Source organism: Anser brachyrhynchus (genome assembly GCF_964034855.1).
Source record: "Anser brachyrhynchus genome assembly, chromosome: 1".
Lineage (NCBI taxonomy): Eukaryota > Metazoa > Chordata > Aves > Anseriformes > Anatidae > Anser > Anser brachyrhynchus.
The window spans coordinates 205,549,921-205,567,566 of NC_137694.1; the positions used below are offsets into that span (position 1 = coordinate 205,549,921).

At 36.9% G+C, this 17,646-nt stretch overlaps 1 protein-coding gene and 1 long non-coding RNA gene across 38 annotated transcripts in view; both read right to left on the bottom strand.

Annotated features, from left to right (window-relative positions):
- DLG2 (discs large MAGUK scaffold protein 2) overlaps nucleotides 1–17,646 on the bottom strand; it is a 1,042,459-nt gene that overhangs the window by 199,388 nt on the left and 825,425 nt on the right. The window lies entirely within an intron of this gene.
- On the bottom strand, nucleotides 454–17,646 carry LOC308190495. The gene is made up of 2 exons (XR_013947268.1): nucleotides 13,205–17,646; nucleotides 454–1,922 (listed from the first exon to the last, which is right to left on the bottom strand). It is a non-coding gene; the product is annotated as an uncharacterized lncRNA (long non-coding RNA).

Consider the following 17,646-nt stretch of genomic DNA (forward strand, 5'->3'; position numbering starts at 1 on the left):
CAAGAGATGTTCAGACAGGCCCCTCATACTTTCAGGGATCTCCTAACACTTATAAGGATCAATTGGGAAATACCTGTGCACTGTTTTCACCGTTCTTCTAATCCTTATCTTTTCACTGTGTTACATGCAGGAAAACCTGATGTAGGTGGGCTCCTACCTTGTCATGTTGCCAATGTTACCTTACTGCTGCCTTTGGATATTTGTCTGTCTTTATCTATTCGGTACTTTCATCAGCTCTCAGAGACACTCCAACTCTTTTTACTCTGTTTTAAGAATACTTTACTGATGTCTGTAACTGGGCCTTCTAGGACCTATGCAGAACAAATACGACATGCTAAATTCATTAAAATACTGCCCCATTGATGAGAGCTACACAAGCCCCAACAACCTTTATCAGAGACATGAAGAAGCAAATCTCCACAGCCAGTAAAAATACAAAGAATACTCTAGAAATTCATCTCACTATTTAATATCTAAATTTCTTACACAAAAGGCATTTGAGGACTTCTTGAATACCATTAAATAATTATTCCCAGACAAAAACTGCATCAAGAGATACAATTGAACATACATAATAATTTAAGGTAAAACACATTACAGGGATATATATTTAGCCCCAAGCAAGATTTACAAAACTAGGAAGTTTACAGATCTGGTTATACCAAAAAGAAAACCACAGCTTTTCAAGAGTTGGAAATGTGAAAACTGCTGCCTCCAAACAGAAATGATGGCCACTGTGAAAAAGGAGGCAGCATGCCTTTGGCATCAGATCTATTGAAAACATTGCATCCATTTTCTAAAAAGGAAAATTCATTGTGGAACTCTTTGCACAAAAATATCATATGGCAACCTCTATTAAAGAAGGCACTCAACAAATCTGACTTCAAGTACTAAAAAATTTAAGAGACCTGTTAATAAAGCTGTTTTATAAGCATGTTTACTTGTAAATTTTCCAAAAAATAGTTTATAAAGTAAGTTATGTCACTTTGAATAATACATTCCGGTCTTGATATACAAGCAAAATCCCAGCTTTTGGCATTAAAAGCCAACTCACTATAGAACCATTAGTCATGCTTCTAGACTTCATTCGTTTTTGCCTGGAAAGCACATGGACTACCCTATCATGTAAGCTAAGAGACTTAGGACCCCAAGTCAAATCAAATAAAAAGACTTAGGGCTATGGTATCTTTCTGAAGTCATAGAGGGATTTTTGAAAATTGCACATAATTAACTGAATGCAAGAAAATAATCAAAACCCTTAAAATAATAAATTATTCTTATACTTAATGCAAGATTCCTGTCCCAAAATACATTACTAACCATGATGCTCACAACCATTAGTTATGCCCGAACACAAAATTAGCTCACTTAGGCAGTGCATACTAAAGCTTGTATAATAGCTTGGTTCCCCAGCAGATCTCAAAGCACTTTACAAATGAAAATGGACCGATATGACAATTGTTGGACATGCATAGCTTCCACTGAAGTCACAAAATGCATCTCAAGGTTAAGCCATAGTTAAAGAGCCTGTTTTTGCACGTTACTCACTAAAACTCTCCCTGTCTTCAAGACCCAGTAAACTAAGCAGGGATGCTTTGGTGAATGGGAAGTGCTGAACAGGGCTCTCATGGAATTTCACAACGTTCTTATTATCATGCTCCATTACTCCTTGCTACATCACACCTCATTTTACAAACAACACCATATAAAGGATCAAAGCAGTCTGCAATACCGTAACAGTAGAAGAACCTAGAGGGAAAAAAAAAAAGGCAAAAAAAAAGTTGATAAGCAATGCAAATGTAAGTGGTGGAGTTAAGAAGAACCCACGATGCCTGGTTGTCAATCTTATGCTTTAACCTCGAGGTCAAGAAGCCCTCTTCTGCTGTCATTGCCACAACAGACCATGAACTGAGAGTGAAAATCTGTGGGGAAACAAGGAAAATATGAGAAAGCACCTCTTTGGGCTTGGAAAAGAGAAAAAAAATAAAAAAAAATCACAGATCTCTTGTTTCTGATAACCATATTGCAAGACTGGGGACCAGTGTCTTGTATGTATATGCAAAGCCAGTTCAAGACTCTTTTGAAATACAGGCAAAAATGATCTTTCCTGCCCCAGGAATAAAAGGCCAGGCTACTACTGCAAGGAAAAGGAGGGGAACAGAGAGAAGGGGCAGAGCTGGGATGGAGAGGAAAGGAAGAGCCTCAGAGAGCCAGGCTCACCCCTCTTCTGCCAAAGAGGTGAGGGAGACCCTGATCCCTCCTGCAAAGCTGGAGACAGCTGCCCACACAGCTTTTCAAAGCTCTGGCACAGGCAAAACAGGCAGATGGGATTATTTTACCACCCTTTCAGTCTGCAGCCCTAGCCTGCTGCCTGCTCTTTCTATGCTTTAAACCCGCCTTGCTTACACAGCCCAGTGTAAAATTTTTCATTCATGTAAGTGTTTAGCTTCAGCTAGCTTTGCAAATGGTTATGCTATTATTTTCCCTGGAAATAGCTACAGAAAATTGAAAGCTGCATTCTTTCCTATGCATGCATTGGAATCCAGAAGATTAAACAATCTAAATCTTACTTTCTTTCCAAATAAATTTACTCCTGCCTCCTTTTTTTAACATTATCCACCATTTTCTTGGTGTTCCCCATTAATTATTTGGAAGTTTTATAGCTTTCTTTGAATTCATACTAGGTTTTCCAGCCATTATATTTTTAATTTCACAGACAAGATTTTTAATACATTGCCTTCTGCTGCCATAAATCACTTAATGTGTTAGAAAGCAGATTGCTCAGTAATTGCCATTTTATTTACCATACTGATGCAAGCAATTTAAACATGATTGAGTTTTCAAACTTAGAAACAACTTAAAGAGAAAGGAAAGAATGCAGTATAAGTGTAAACAGCAATCAGCAGTCATTGTTTTCACTTGCATTACAATTAATGTTTTTTTTTTTTTTAAAAAAAAACATACTAAGACAACTTTATCTACCACTTGTGACTCAGTCTGCTGTTAAGATTCCAGTATCAACTACCCTTCTCACCTCATTGTTCTCCAGATCTAGAAGGAAACAATACACCCTCCCATGGATGTGGTAAGAGGAGCTGAGAAAAATGTGTGATTTATCAGTCACTAAACCAGAAACAGATTGAGAGATTTCAAAGGCAAAAGCACTCCTAAGGAGAAGACCAGGGATTTATGGTAGACTATCACCGAAAATCTCCCTAAGTGAAAATGCAATACTCTTCTTTATTATTTTTTTTCACAGCATTTAAAACTCTCTCATAAGAGCCAGAACAATTACACTAGTGGTAAATATCGACTTTTCTGGTAGATTTTATTACTCTATTACCACAAGATCTATTCTTATCACACACAATACAGTATCACATCTGGACCTGTATTCACGCAGAAGACAAATATCAACTGTTCTGTTACTGCTTTGGGCCCACATTTGGACAGCCTAAAGCTTCCCTGTGTTTAGCCTTTCCTATTGGGTGTCTTGGCATCTTCGAAGAGATAGTATCAAACAACATTTGGCACATTGGTAGGCACATTGGCAGGCACATTAGCTTTAAGCCATCTGAATCTGGGCTTTTAACACAGCATCCCAGTGAAGTGAATGTCGTATGACATTCAGTGCAGAAAGGCGCTAGTAGCAATTTTCACTCCGACAACAACTTAGTAACATCAAGGAAGCCACTACCTTTATCTTCTGTAACATGGAAGAGAGTATATAAACATAAACAAATGATATATGTATATTTTATATATAAATGATTCTTTTATTTTTTAACCTTATGGTAAAGCCTAATACCTGTGATATTGTTTACCTTTGCAGCAGCCTGAAGTTTCCACATGCCTCTCTAAACACATATGGACTTCTTTTGAAGTACAACAGAAAGATCTCCAAGAGGAGCACATCCGGAAAGGAAATGTAAATTAAAGAGCATAAATTCAAATTGTTTCATGACAGCAGTAATCTGCACACCGTTCTCAAAATAGGTAGTTTACCAGAACTGGTGTCTCTCTTACTCCTCCTAAGATGTTTAATTTCAGCCTTCAACCCCAAATATTCTCGTTTGGAACACAGTCCTGTTGTGCTTCTACAATTGTACTCAGGGCTAGGGAATGAGGCATCTTGCAAGCTCCTGTCTACAGGAGATCCTGGGAGAAGTGATCAGAATTCCAGGAAGAGAAAGTGTGAAGATGAGGTACCCGAACTGTACCAAAAGATAACACAAAAACACTTTCAAATGGAAACTCTTTGGGCTTTTTCTGAATTCCTACAATTTAGAAATGAGAAGTTTCATTTGGCAGATGAAGATTTCCATAGAAGCCAACTGGATTTGTGTGAAAGTCCATTTAGTAAAACTCCATAAATTCCCACTAAGAACTGATTTAAACAGAAAACTGTTAATTGTTCACTCGCTTCTAATTGCTTAGGAAACAGCTTTGGAGCTAAAGCCCAGGCTCCAGACAGGCCTGTCCCTATCCAGCCCTCTAGCCCAGAACTGATGATGCAGTCACTTTGCTTCATTCATAGCACTGTGAAGTCATTTCATACAGTTATTACATATTTGATGCAATTTTATAGTTTTTGGTTGGGGGGACAAGACAGAATAAAGCAGTTGGTGTCCTCACAGTCCTCAGCACTTTTCTTTGCAGCAGTTATCTCCATCACGATGAAGATACTTCCTCTCTATTTAGGTTGTTATACGACAATGCTAAATGTATGCAGCTTGTGAGTAATGAAATTAATTTACAAACTCTCTATTTCAGTGCAGGGTGACAGTTTACAGTGAAACTCCATACAGTTCCTGTATAATAATCAGCACTTGCATTGCTCTCTACACTTTCAAAACACAATTATTGGCTAACTCATAATACACTTTTCTGATCCTTAAGGATGGCTGCATTGGTTAACGAAGTAATCAGAGGAGAGCTATGCAAAGTCAACCAAAGAGTCAGTACCCACTGACTGTCAGAACTCCACTGTTTTGTCCAATGCTGTTCATTACACTTTCATTCTGCATTTTTGTAACTGTAGACTGCATAATTTTACATTTTTGCTAAATCCAACCCAAGAATGATATGAATGAATTCTCTTCTGGAAGTAAATACTGAGATAGGCTTACAAACAGCTGGGAAATATTACTAGCATCCCAAGAAGATACTTTACACTGAGTTGTTTTCCACTATAAAGGAGCTGGATTTCTAAGATAGGTGCTAATTTCATAGCATCTAGCACACATGCAGAGCATATTATTCCCAGAAAAAAAGTAATGCAGTTACACTTGGGACATACACTTGGGACAGAAGCGAGACTATCTATACGTTACCCTCCAAGCTATAAAGGCAGATCACCCTTATTCAAATCTAGCTTAGATAATTAAAACCATTTGAACAGCTTCTGATACAGGTGGTGGGGTTCTTCACACAAAATTTTGTGCACACAAACACATGTACATGTAACATAGTGGAGGTTTAAAAAAAAAAACCAACAGCACACCATTGAAAGCCATCACAGGAAAAAAAAAAAAAGCCTTATAGCCACAACTGAAGTGCCCAGATATACAACAAATTGTCATCACTCACTTCACAAATGACATCACAGAAAGGTTAGTGTGCCAAGTTCTTATAACTTGCTACTCTGTACACCCTTTCACACTTGGTTCCTATTACCACATGCATGTCTCCATAATTTAGGGGATAGCTAACAAAAGCCCTACTCAGGGATACTTTTCAGACCCATGTTCATAGAGTTTTTATGTTGATGCAAGAACTTTTGCAAAAGCAAACAAAGAAAATTAGTCTCAGTCATCTCCTCTGCATGCTCCCACATGATCTCTTCCTTCTTGGTACAAGAAGGGAGGAAGACTCAGGGGTGCCACTGCAAATGCAGGAGGACTCCATAATGTGCCTAAGCACTATATAGATACACATAGAAACGTGTTGCATGTCACCTTAACAGAGTGACAAAGATTTTATCAAGGTTTATGGAGTTTGGTTGGGGATGGATCCCACCATCCACAAAGAAAGCCCTGCCCTGACCCACATACATAGTTTAGCACCACGTAAGGATATCCTGAGTGCTGAGTGGCAACATTTGCTAAAGCAGATGATGAGTTTGACAACTTCAATGTTCGGGGCCAGATTTAGACAAACGTAATGATCAAGATTTACTGAAAAGCAAAAACAACAAAAAGCCTGTGCTGATTCTCTCCAAGATAATGAAAAATTCTTAAGCACCAAGCAGCACCAATCATCAATTAAGCTCAACATTTACAAATGTTGTTTAAAGGTTGTAAAGTCTGAATTTTCTATGTAATTCTGAGCTATGCTATGTAAACCATTCTAAAACAAACATGCAGTATGTTGGAACCACTAAAAATGATAATTATTACTGGGGGTAGACACACGTGTTTTCCTTGCAAACTCCAACAGAAGTTAGAAGTCACCAAACAGTACTTCAGGGTGTCCAATAACAAAACTCTCAGAACAGGTAACTAATGCCAGATTTCTAAGTACAAATTTAAGCTACAAAATATGATTAATCTGAATTTCTAGAAGAAGTGATCACTCAGCAGTGCAGCAGATGAAGATATTTCTATTTTGGACCTTAACTTTGAGCATCTGACCTAGAAAGTATTAACTATAATATCTTTGAAACCATCTTCCACTGTGAAGACAGGAGAGAGAAAAAAAAAAGGTACTTATGTTCTATAGATACTAAAGATTCTAAAAGAAAATGGATTCTCGGGTTAAAAGATATAGATTTTTTTTTTACTTTGTAAATAAATTATATTCTATCTTTAAAGGCTTATTCATACTGAACTAGGGTTAATATATTTTGTTTTTTAAAAACCAATTCAAATTTTATTGATTAAATGATGATTTAATTCAGCTTTTACTTAAGTATCCAACTTAACCACTATATGGTAATCCAAAGATGTGAGGGAGGCTAAAATCAAAGATACTATGCATCTTCAGTGCATTGATCTATCGTGCAAAAGGTTTTCATAATCAAAATAAATATTAAGCAGAGGGTTTTTTTGTTTGTTTGTTTTGAGGCTGACATGACATAACTTTTTTTCAATGACTCTCAATAAAGTACTGAGATTGACAAAAGAAATATAAATCTGATTATTTCTCTTGTCAAATGCCAGGTTAGCAGCCATCAAAAAAAAAATAATGCTGTAAAACAGAATGATATAGATCAAGGTCATAGAAAAAGGGGAATTTATTGTGCAGGTAGCTCAGGTAGTAAAGATTTCCAGAGACAATGAACTGACTTGCTGAAAATCAGTTTTATATCAAGCACAGCTAAGCAAGTACATGATCCAATACTGTATAGTTTCTTACCCTTCACACACAAAATCTAAGAATGTGTGGCATATTACAGCTGTGAAGGAATCTATTGAAGGCATCCCACGCAGCTCTTAAAATCTGACCCTGGAGACTCCCCAAATTCCAGTTTCCAATGGCTGTGTGTGCATGTGTGTACTTATGTGAGTGCATAGCACGTTACTTGCTGGCATTTCTGTGCTTCATAAAAATTACACATCCATTAAATATACCCCCGATCAATATTTATACTTTCATTAAATCTCTCTTATGTTGCCCCTCTCAGTAAATAGAGCCAGGAAGGCACATAGAGCAGGGCAACCATTTGCTGTTGTAAGTGAAACAATTTAAAAAGCTGTGCATGCCAGGGCAGTGCTCAGAAACAGCTGAGAGTTCTTCCATTTACATCTTTCTCCCTCCCTATTTAGATAGTTTATGCTTTATTTTTTTTCTTCTCACACTCTGCCATCATTCTCACCCATATGTTGCAAGTAAAAATCAACTGATTTACCAAGATGTCAAAATGCTAGTAAATAGATTATCTTTGTCTCCTTGCTTGCCTTGAAACTCTTTGATTTTAATTTTATACCAGAATACCAGTTTTGTTTATGATACTTTGCACCTTTTCTCCCTCCATCAAAACAATGATTGTACTAATTTGCCTCAAAAATGATCCCTGAGATCATGTTGTTTAGTGAGTAAAACAAAGGCACAGTTGAGGTGTATGTCTCTCCACTGGCTATGGACAGACCTCAGGGAACAAGCTTAGCCAATGGCCCCATTTAATTGAAACAAACAAACAAAAACTTTAATTTGTATTTGCATAGCTCTGCAATATTATTAAAAGAAAAGTTCCTGAGTGTGTCAGGAACTCAGTGTGTCATTTCTAAAATAAGAATTATGCAGGTGATGGAGCACTGGCACAGGTTGGCCAGAGCAGCTCTGGAGTCTCCTCCTTGGAGAGAGAGATTCTGTCACCTCCTGTGATATTTAGCAATGCTACCGTAACAGCCTTCACTTTCTGTCAGACTTACAGGCTTTTATCAGCATAAGAGACCTCCACAAGCAGGCTGCAATCCCTAGATGCTTTGGGAAACCTTCATCCTTTAATACCATGGAGCTCAATTCTCTCCTACAGTTGCCCTTTTGCCCTTTCTGAGGTTTTGCAAGCAGGGGAAATGACACCAGAGATTCTCTCTTCAATTTGTCTATTTCTAACTAAACACAAGAGCAAACACACCCTGAACTTACAGGGGAGATTTGAAAGCCATATATACATTTTTATGTTCTTTAGAAGATATTCAAGAGCAGTTCTCCAGAAAGCCCCAGAAGAATATGCTCTTTTAATTTCAAACCAAAGTATTTTGTTTGCTAAGCACTTTTACACGGATTACTGCAGAGAAAGCTTAAGTTCTTAGAATTCATATTATCTGGGGACATAAGCTGATACAGCGATTGTACAGAGGCCTTTATTTGAGTCTTAGCTTAAACACATGAGCATCAGTTAATAGTGTGAAGTCTCATTCAGTTTATAGACTGTTCTGTATTTTCAGTCATGTTTCTACATGAAGTAATTCACCTGAAGGCAGAGAACACCAGTTGTTGGAAGTGAGATCCTGAACTCTATTAAAATGAAACATGTTCAACTCTTTATATAAAAAAATATTTCTATTGCAGAGTCTTTTGTATCTTCACATGTGATAGGACAAGGAGTAATGGATTTAACTAAGAGAGGGGAGGTTTAGATTAGATGTAAGAAGGAAATTCTTTACTATAAGGTGGTGAGGCTCAGGTTGTACAGGTTGCCCAGAGAAGCTGTGGATGCCCCATCCCTGGCAGTGCCCACGGCCAGGCTGGATGGGGTTTTGGGCAGCCTGGTCTAGTGGGAGGTGTCCCTGCCCATGGCAGGGGGTTGGAACTGGATGGGCTTTAAGGTCCTTTTCAACCCAAACCATTCTGTGATTTTATGATTTAATAGCCCAATCACCCAGGACCAGTTTCAAGTTACCCTAGCAAACTCTAAACATGAAGTTGTGCAAGTTATCATGAAGACCTGGAAAAGCAGTAGCTATGAAATAGGACAGGCAAACTAATTGTAATTAAAGGAGAAATACAGGTGACATTGAAAGTAACTAAAAACAAAACATCAAAACAAACTATATATTTGCAACAAAATGTACCTCTTTTGGATAGAATACATTTGTTTTCTAAACAGAAAGCACAATTAGGAATTGAAAAAGAAAGGAAGTGAGAGAAGAAAAACAATGCAATGGGATCTGAGTCCATAATTTCAAAATTTTTCCCTCAATCTGGTTCTAAAGGAAACCTTCCTTGGGCTCCCCTCACTAAGCCAGCTGTGTGCTCCCTATTGTGGCTCCCCACACCTTCCCTACAGGGAGACTCAAGTATGCGGTCAGGAATGTTCCAGTCTATTGTCAAAGATACAAAATCAGAGTATTAATTTGAAAGAGAAATGGTTTCTGTAATATCGCTGCAGTTGCAAAATTGGTATTTCTATTACTGCCAGGGAATGATTAAAAGGCCAGTATACAATCCACACATCTCTTATCCATTGCTGCAAGTTCATGTTTTCCAGAAAAGCTGTCACATTAGGTCAAAAATAAGGGGAAAAGGTTATCATCTTAGTGAAATTTAAAATAGGGAAGAAAAGTAGGAAGAAACTCGATCCCACATTTAACAGTAAAATTAGCAGCTGCAAACATAACAGCTGTTGCAAAAATAAAATTGATTCTTTATTTGTATTCCCAATAAGAGCAACTTCTTACTATATGAGTACCTTAATAAAACAGTAAGAACAGGAACTCACTGAACTTAATTAATAAAATGCCGAGGAAAAGCAATTTACATCCTCCAGTATGAGGTTTTAACAGATACACTATTTTTTCTGTATATATAAATAGAATTAAGCATAAAGAACTATATACAAACAATGAAAAACTAAGCAGTCTGCACTAACTGAAGCTCACAAGGAAGTGCAGAATCAAAAAAAAAAACACCACCATGACTTCAATCTATCACATTTACAATGAAAACAAGAGAAGACAGGTTTTAAAAGGAAATCACATTTTCCATGCACAATTTCCTATAGCTGACACAGACAAACTTACAGAAGAATATACTATTTAAGGAAACATAAAGCCTATTGACAGAAATGATCTAAATACATCTGAATTATGAAAAGAGTACTTAAACTGAAAGAGTTATGAAAATGAGCATCAAGCAAGCTCAGGAGTCTATAAGGAAGCAGTGACTGCAGTCCAACACACTGCGATGGCTACATTGCCCACATACCCCAAATCATAGAATTAACATGATAAAAGCTTTAAGCTTCGACTAACACACAGTGTTAAAGAATCTGCACAATAACATTAAGAAAAGAAATGAAAGCCATAACTTGTTTCACGCATAGTAAGTATTGGTTATTTCAGTCAAAGCAAAAAAAAAAAAATAGAACTGTACTTTTTTGAAAACATGACATTTGATGTTGGACAAGGTACACTACATAACTGTGCTGGGAACGTGATCTTTTAATTTAACAGAGGAATTAAAATATAAACTTTTTTATGTCTTAGGAGCTTCCTACAAAGATTTAGCTTTAAAAGAGCACCCGAAGAGCCCCAGCAATATCCTGCTCACTGCACGGGAGCAGTGCCTGTACATACAGGCAGAGTCACGCAGGGACTACAGCTGATCTGCAGGAGAGCAGAAGTCATGGTTAGGATTGCTCAGATAAATAGAAAGGAAATGCTACCAGTAGAAGTGAATAAGAAGATTTTTTAATTGTCCTTTTCATTTTAAATATGGATTGTGGGTTTCCCCTCCCCTTTTTTGCATGCGTGTTTTTTCTTTTTCCTCCATGTCAGGTAAAGATAGTATAAAGTTTGCAATAAAATTCTGAGGTTGAAAACTTTGGTCCAACGCTATAAAAATAAAAGTGGTATATTCTCAGTCGTATACAGTAATTAGAGGCAAAACCTATACCTAGGCTATAATCCTATACTGCCAGACAAATGTAGGACTATCTCAGCAACTGCTGCATTTGTCCTGAGGGTACCAAAGCTGTATTTACACGATCAAAAGAAAGAAAAACAGCAAATGTCAATCACAGCATCTAACCACGCACATTAACTGCTGACATAACCTGGAGCACTCAAGGATTAGTTTAAGTGCCAGAGTTTTAGTTTTTAAGCATTCAAATATCATTTGCTAGGATTTGATATATTACATGAAGTTGTGGGTTATTGTCAGGTAATGCTGCAGAACACCCTAGCTTACACAGAAATCTCTGCAACAAAGAAGCAATTTCTTGCTTACTGAACTGCTGCACTTCTCTTAAAGCACTACATGCTAAAATCATTAGGAGAACTAGTTTTTCCATTGTCACCTGAAGGCTGGCTAGTCTTTCTTCAGTGGGCACTTCATGGAGAATCACAGGAGGCAGAGGCCTGACATTTAATCAGTTGGAGAAAAGAGTCTACTGTTCTGTAAACTGGTTTAAAAACAAAACAAAACAACCCCCCCGTATCAGTTAATAAGGAAAACAGTGAAGTTGGAGACTCCATTGTAAAAAGAAGTGTGCAGGGGGAAGCAGCCCTTTATATTGCTACCTGAATGAGAGGTAAAAACAACTTTAAGATAAGGAATTTTGTAATATATTCTGTATACTCTACCATAAAGTCCAGCTTTCTCATTTGCGTTATTACTTCCTTCTATATTCTCTTAACTTAAAAAATGGACAAGTTTCTCAATGAAATTCACTTACTGAGCTTCAGGAAGACAACCAAGAAAACATGCTTCTCATCTCTTGTTTTTATTAATCTTTACAGTGGTGACATGTTCCAGCTGAAGAGAAGGAAAAGATTTTTCAAGCCCCTTTGCTCAGTAGGACTACATTCAGTGGAAGTATTACAACATGCTTGTCCTGCTCTTTCCTCATTCCCTAAGCTGTTGCCTACTGTTTGAAACAAGATCCTCAGCAAATGGACCTTTGGCCAGATCCAGCATGGTCATTCCTAGATTATGTTATATACTCTAATACATGTGCATGAAATATAACCTCAGCATCTTGCATTCTTTGGCAATTAGATACGGGGACTTCTAGATGAAGGCCAACTGCTGTAATGCACCTATCCAAGTAGTTAAGCTATATCAGTTTTCAACAGCTGAGAAAAGGGGCCTTTAACATGAGCATTCACATTTGAAGGTACAGAAGAGATCTATATAAAACAAATAAATACAGTTAATTATTCTTCCCATATATTTTGTATCTAACTTATTTCTGCAGCATCTGAAAAGGCTAAACATCTGAATCAGGAATACGTGTGACCATTGTACCAAAACAGGTGACAAACATTTATATTTTCAAGGCAGGAGCAGGGAATGAAATGGAGGTAAGAGCTAAAAAACATCCATGACTGCTCCGGAAGAATGACCTGTAAGAATGACCCCTGGATTTGTACTCTCATATTTTAAGAGCAGGTTTTGTGCACCAGTAGGTCTGAGGAAGGCATAAAACAAGGAGCATGCTTTTGTAAAAGCTGATGCTGCTTATTAAAGTTAGGTCTGTTACAAGGCACTGTACAAGCCTCCCAGGTTCAGGAACAAAAGAACTGAAAAGTGAATTTATTATCTTTTCTGCCATGAAATGCTTATAATTTTAAGTACAGCTCTCCAGTAATTTCCACAGCTAGTGCCTTCAAAGACAGACGCTGCCTATCACAGTATCTCCATCTGATACTCTTTTTCTAACCTAGAAGTTACTCACTGCACAGCAGACTGAGCACGGTGACATCAAGCAAGCAGCTACCAGCTTGCTCCAAAGGTGATAAAGCAGAAATTCTCTCACTTGTAACAAGGTTTTAACCTCTTCATTATGAGCTGGTCTAATCGAAAGGTAATCAATGAATGTTTTCCCTATATGCCAGCTGTTAATAAAGCAAGTTAATTGGCTTGGTTGAAAGATTGAAAGCACCTGGAACTTGTGACTGGTTTAACATTTTTCCAGGGAGTGCTGTGAAGGAATAACTGCAGAGAGACTGCAATGCAGCACAACACAGCTTGTAGACCACTGACACTGAATGTTTAGCAAAAATCTTAGGACTAAACTGCATCCCTTTCACAGTGCTGTAATGGGAAGATACTTGAACATTTGAGATTAAGATGTGCAATAAAGCTTTTTAGCATTTTCATTAGGAGTCCAGTATTTTGTCTCCCCAACTCCTAAACTGTGTCTTATAGGACAAATTGTCTCTATTTTAACTTAAATTCATTTTTTTAATCCATTTCTAGTGTTTTAGTTTCACTGACAAAATGTTTTCTTTTTCTTTTTTTTTCTTTTTTTTTTCTTAATTACTTCTATATTGGGCTGTTATTTAACACTGTTGCCATTAAAAACAAAATATGTCCTACATAAAACATGGAAATGTATAAAATGTTTGCCTATGTGTTATATATTCCCATTTTAATATACAAATATTTGTTTAACAAGAGCACACTGATCCACTCTATGATGATGAGTCAGCCTATTATTTTGCAGAAGGAAAGGGTATACTAACTAGCTTCATATTTGTACAATCCTTTAAAAGAAATGTGAGAGTTGCTAGACTGGGAGTAGGGTTAAATTGCTTCTAAGAATATTAAAAATTGGAGAGCAAAACTAATTATGAGGGATTGGTTCCCCTTCTAATTTTGTTCTAAGTAGCTTTTGGTCCTTAAATTCTCTTTAATTTCAATTCAATATTGTGCAGAAGATGTGAGCAATACATGAATACACAGAAGTCATCTTTTTGAAGCCTGCAGGATCACTTGCGTATTTTGAATACACACCTCAACACTCACAAGGATAACCAGAGGTAAGAATGCTCAACATTACTGGACCTTCATTTACACAATATATGTGTACATGAGATACAGTACACAGGTATTTTCAATTTTTAAAATAAAAGTAAGGAATTACTCAAACTAACAAAGAAAAAAAAAAAGAATGATGGGCATTGTTCCTACATCTATGAAAATACTCTTGCTGTTGAGGTCTGATTTTTAATCTCTGTGATTTGTTTTCTTCTTGCTTCTGATAAAATTGCCAAAAATCATTTCATGTAATTTGCATTTGTTTGGACTTTCATTCCTCTTTTGTCTCTTCTTTTATTTCTCAGAGATATGAGGGAAACACAAACGGAGAATGTACATGAGGAAGACAGGAATTAAAGAGCAGAAGAGCTGAATGAGGAGTTCTTGGTTCCTTATAATATCCCTTGTACTTCCATTCTTCTCCTTGTCATGCAAATCACTGCTTGTATCTTCCATTATCCCTTTGTTCACTGTATCCATACTCTTTTACAGAATTTTATCCTGCTTCCAGGACCATTTTCATCTGAGTGCAGCATGGTTCAGATAAGTGCCATCACCAACCACAAGTCTGACAGCATTCAAAAAATTCTGTGATGCTGTTATATTTTGACTGTGCTACTCTCTGCATTTGTTTATTCCAGACAGGATGACAAACCAAAATGCCATAGTATTAAGAGGAAAAACTATTCAAGTTGATGGCAAGCACTAGATTTTTTGCAGGAGTTGCCATTCTCATGAGATTTGCTTCCAACTCTATATACGTAAATGTGAGGGGTGTTATAAGCTTAGATAAACTTTTGACTGTTTGAAACAAGGAAAGTGAAATTTAAAATTTGAAAGTTGTTCTATAGTATTCACCTCATCTTCGCACGACAAACTTGATGATGTAATTTTGGAGGCATTATTGCCAACACAAGTAAGCTTTGCTTTACTGCATAAAAACCAAATTATTGGAAAGTATGCTTTCCTTACTAACAACTTTAATTGCTAATCATCAGCTGGCTTATAGTATTGACTGTTACTTAAATCATAATCACTTAATACATGCAATATCAATAAAGGTTCACTGAATATTTTTGTTTGAAACAAGCTCTAAATGCTAAATAAGCTAGAAAAGATAAAAATGGTATGGGTTAATATTTGCCATGTCTATTCCAAAACAACTGAGGCTGTAGTAACAACAATTCGCTTCCAGTATGAACATGGAAAAATCAAGCTACAAGTCTACTCTGCTTAGGCTCTTTTTGGGAAGTATTTCCAAATGCAGAGCCCCTGAAGGAAGCACGGCTGTACAGTTTTAAGACTGTATTTTAAGACTATGTTCCATTCTTATGCTTCAAGATAAGACATGGTAAATAAGAGATCGGGCGTAAATTTCATATAAAGAAGAAGAAGAGTTGTGCAAGATCTTTAAAATAAAACAAATATTTATGCTGACGTAGAATGTTTGTCTTTATGTACGATCTGTATATCCCTAAGTAATTTTCTGTGAAGGCTACTTAAACAATGCTTTAAAGCATGTTTCATCTTCCTTTGCTGTTAGGGATTTATTTAAGAAAGAGAAACTTCATTTCACACCTGTGTCTACACAGTTTGTGTTAACCTGCATCTTAGGTTAACATGAAATCATTTAGCAGCAAGATACAACATGCTGGATGATTACCGAGTGTTCTCACTACCTGAAAAAATAGATCATTTCCTATAAAAAGGCTAACTTTTGGGCTCTGTTCTTCACCAGCTCCACTCTTTTCAGAGTGTCTTGAATGATTTGGATGAAACAGGAAACTGGCTATGCTTCGCAGACAAGTCATGCAGTTGGGATTAGTCTGCCCTCAACAGGGTTTTGGGGGAATGGAGCAGCAATATAAGAAAAAATTGAATAAATATGTAATATAATACTTGAAGGATTTTATCAGCATCATTTGAATTGCATGCTCTCCAAAACTGAATTTGACATAGGACAGAGCTGGTAGAATGTAGGGGAACAGTACGTCGACTGAAAGTTCAAATATAATAGGAAAAATCTGTCAGACAGTGCATGCTTTGTGAGTTAACAATGGCATAAAAAAAATCTGAAATGCCAGTGATTGCTACAAGTAGTCAGACACCATGGTGATAATTGCAATATAAAATCGCTAGACAGCAAACAAGACTGCCGCAACTAACAAGCATGGCTTTATTCAGAATCCAGTGAGGATAGCTATCTGTCATGGAATTCCTTTGCAATACTTTTTCTTTGAAATAACTCTGATTATTGCTAACATATTTTGTATTAATATGTTGAATTTATTTAGCTAAAGATAGGCACTTGCAATTTCATTTGCTCTCATCTACACATTCCTTAGTACAGCCTAATTTATTCTGTTTGGTGACTCAAGTGCAGATAAGCTGGTAAATGGATGCATGATACCAGATCTGAAGCACAATTCTAAGTTTGATAAATAAAAGATGTTTTTTTGTGTGTGTGTGTGCTATCATCAGGACTCAGAAAAACAAAAGAAGGTATCATGTTGCATAAACTCTGGCAGTACTAATTCATCTCCCCAGTGTCTCTGAAAAAAATGACTAGTGAATCTGTTTTTAGAAATGCGGTGTTTCTAAGTGTTTTTCCTCCAAGTGTTTTCTGAGACTTTCATGTAGTCTAGGCAGGGCACAGCTATACAGAATCAACAACTAGGGTTCGCAGGTCATAGTGGGACTTCTGAATATAGTTAGAACTATTTTACTGAAAACTGATAAAATGGTGCCAGCAAGTCTTCACAGACACCTGTAGGTGCAGAACTCTCATGGAGAATGTTTCACAGTGACAACTACTGTGGAGAAAAACTATCTTTAGCCCCTATCAGAAAGTAATACTCCTGGATGGGATAAATCCTACCCTGAATGTCTTACTTCCTGCTGAATTTCCTGTTGATGCTTTTATTTACAAGGCTACCATTTTCTCTTGTAAATACTTGTCATCTGGGGCTAATTGCCCTCTACATAGAAGGACATGGTCATGCAACGGTAGTAGAGGGAGGCTCTATGCATTTTCCTGGAGAGCTTATCTTTGCTTAATTCTGATCTGGCTGTCTGAAGCAGCTTCAGATCTTCCTGGCATTTCTGTTCACTCTTATCTTTTGCACTACCTGTCTCCAGAAGAAAATCGAAAAGAACGTAGAATAAGCAGTAACAAAAATAAACTGATCAGGTAAACATTGATTACTGTCTTATTGTATGCACATTTAAAGATAGTTCTTACAGTTGTATAAAATACTTCTAAAAGCAAAGTCTGTGACAAAAACACAGTCACTTCTTAGGAATAGAACTGACACTTGAATTTTCATTCCAGATAACTCTGATGATAGGGAAAAGCACTGTCTACACCAGCCTCATCCTTTTAAGTGGGTGGCTTTAGAGCACTTATCTTTTACCATATGTCTTTAAGTTTATTATTTT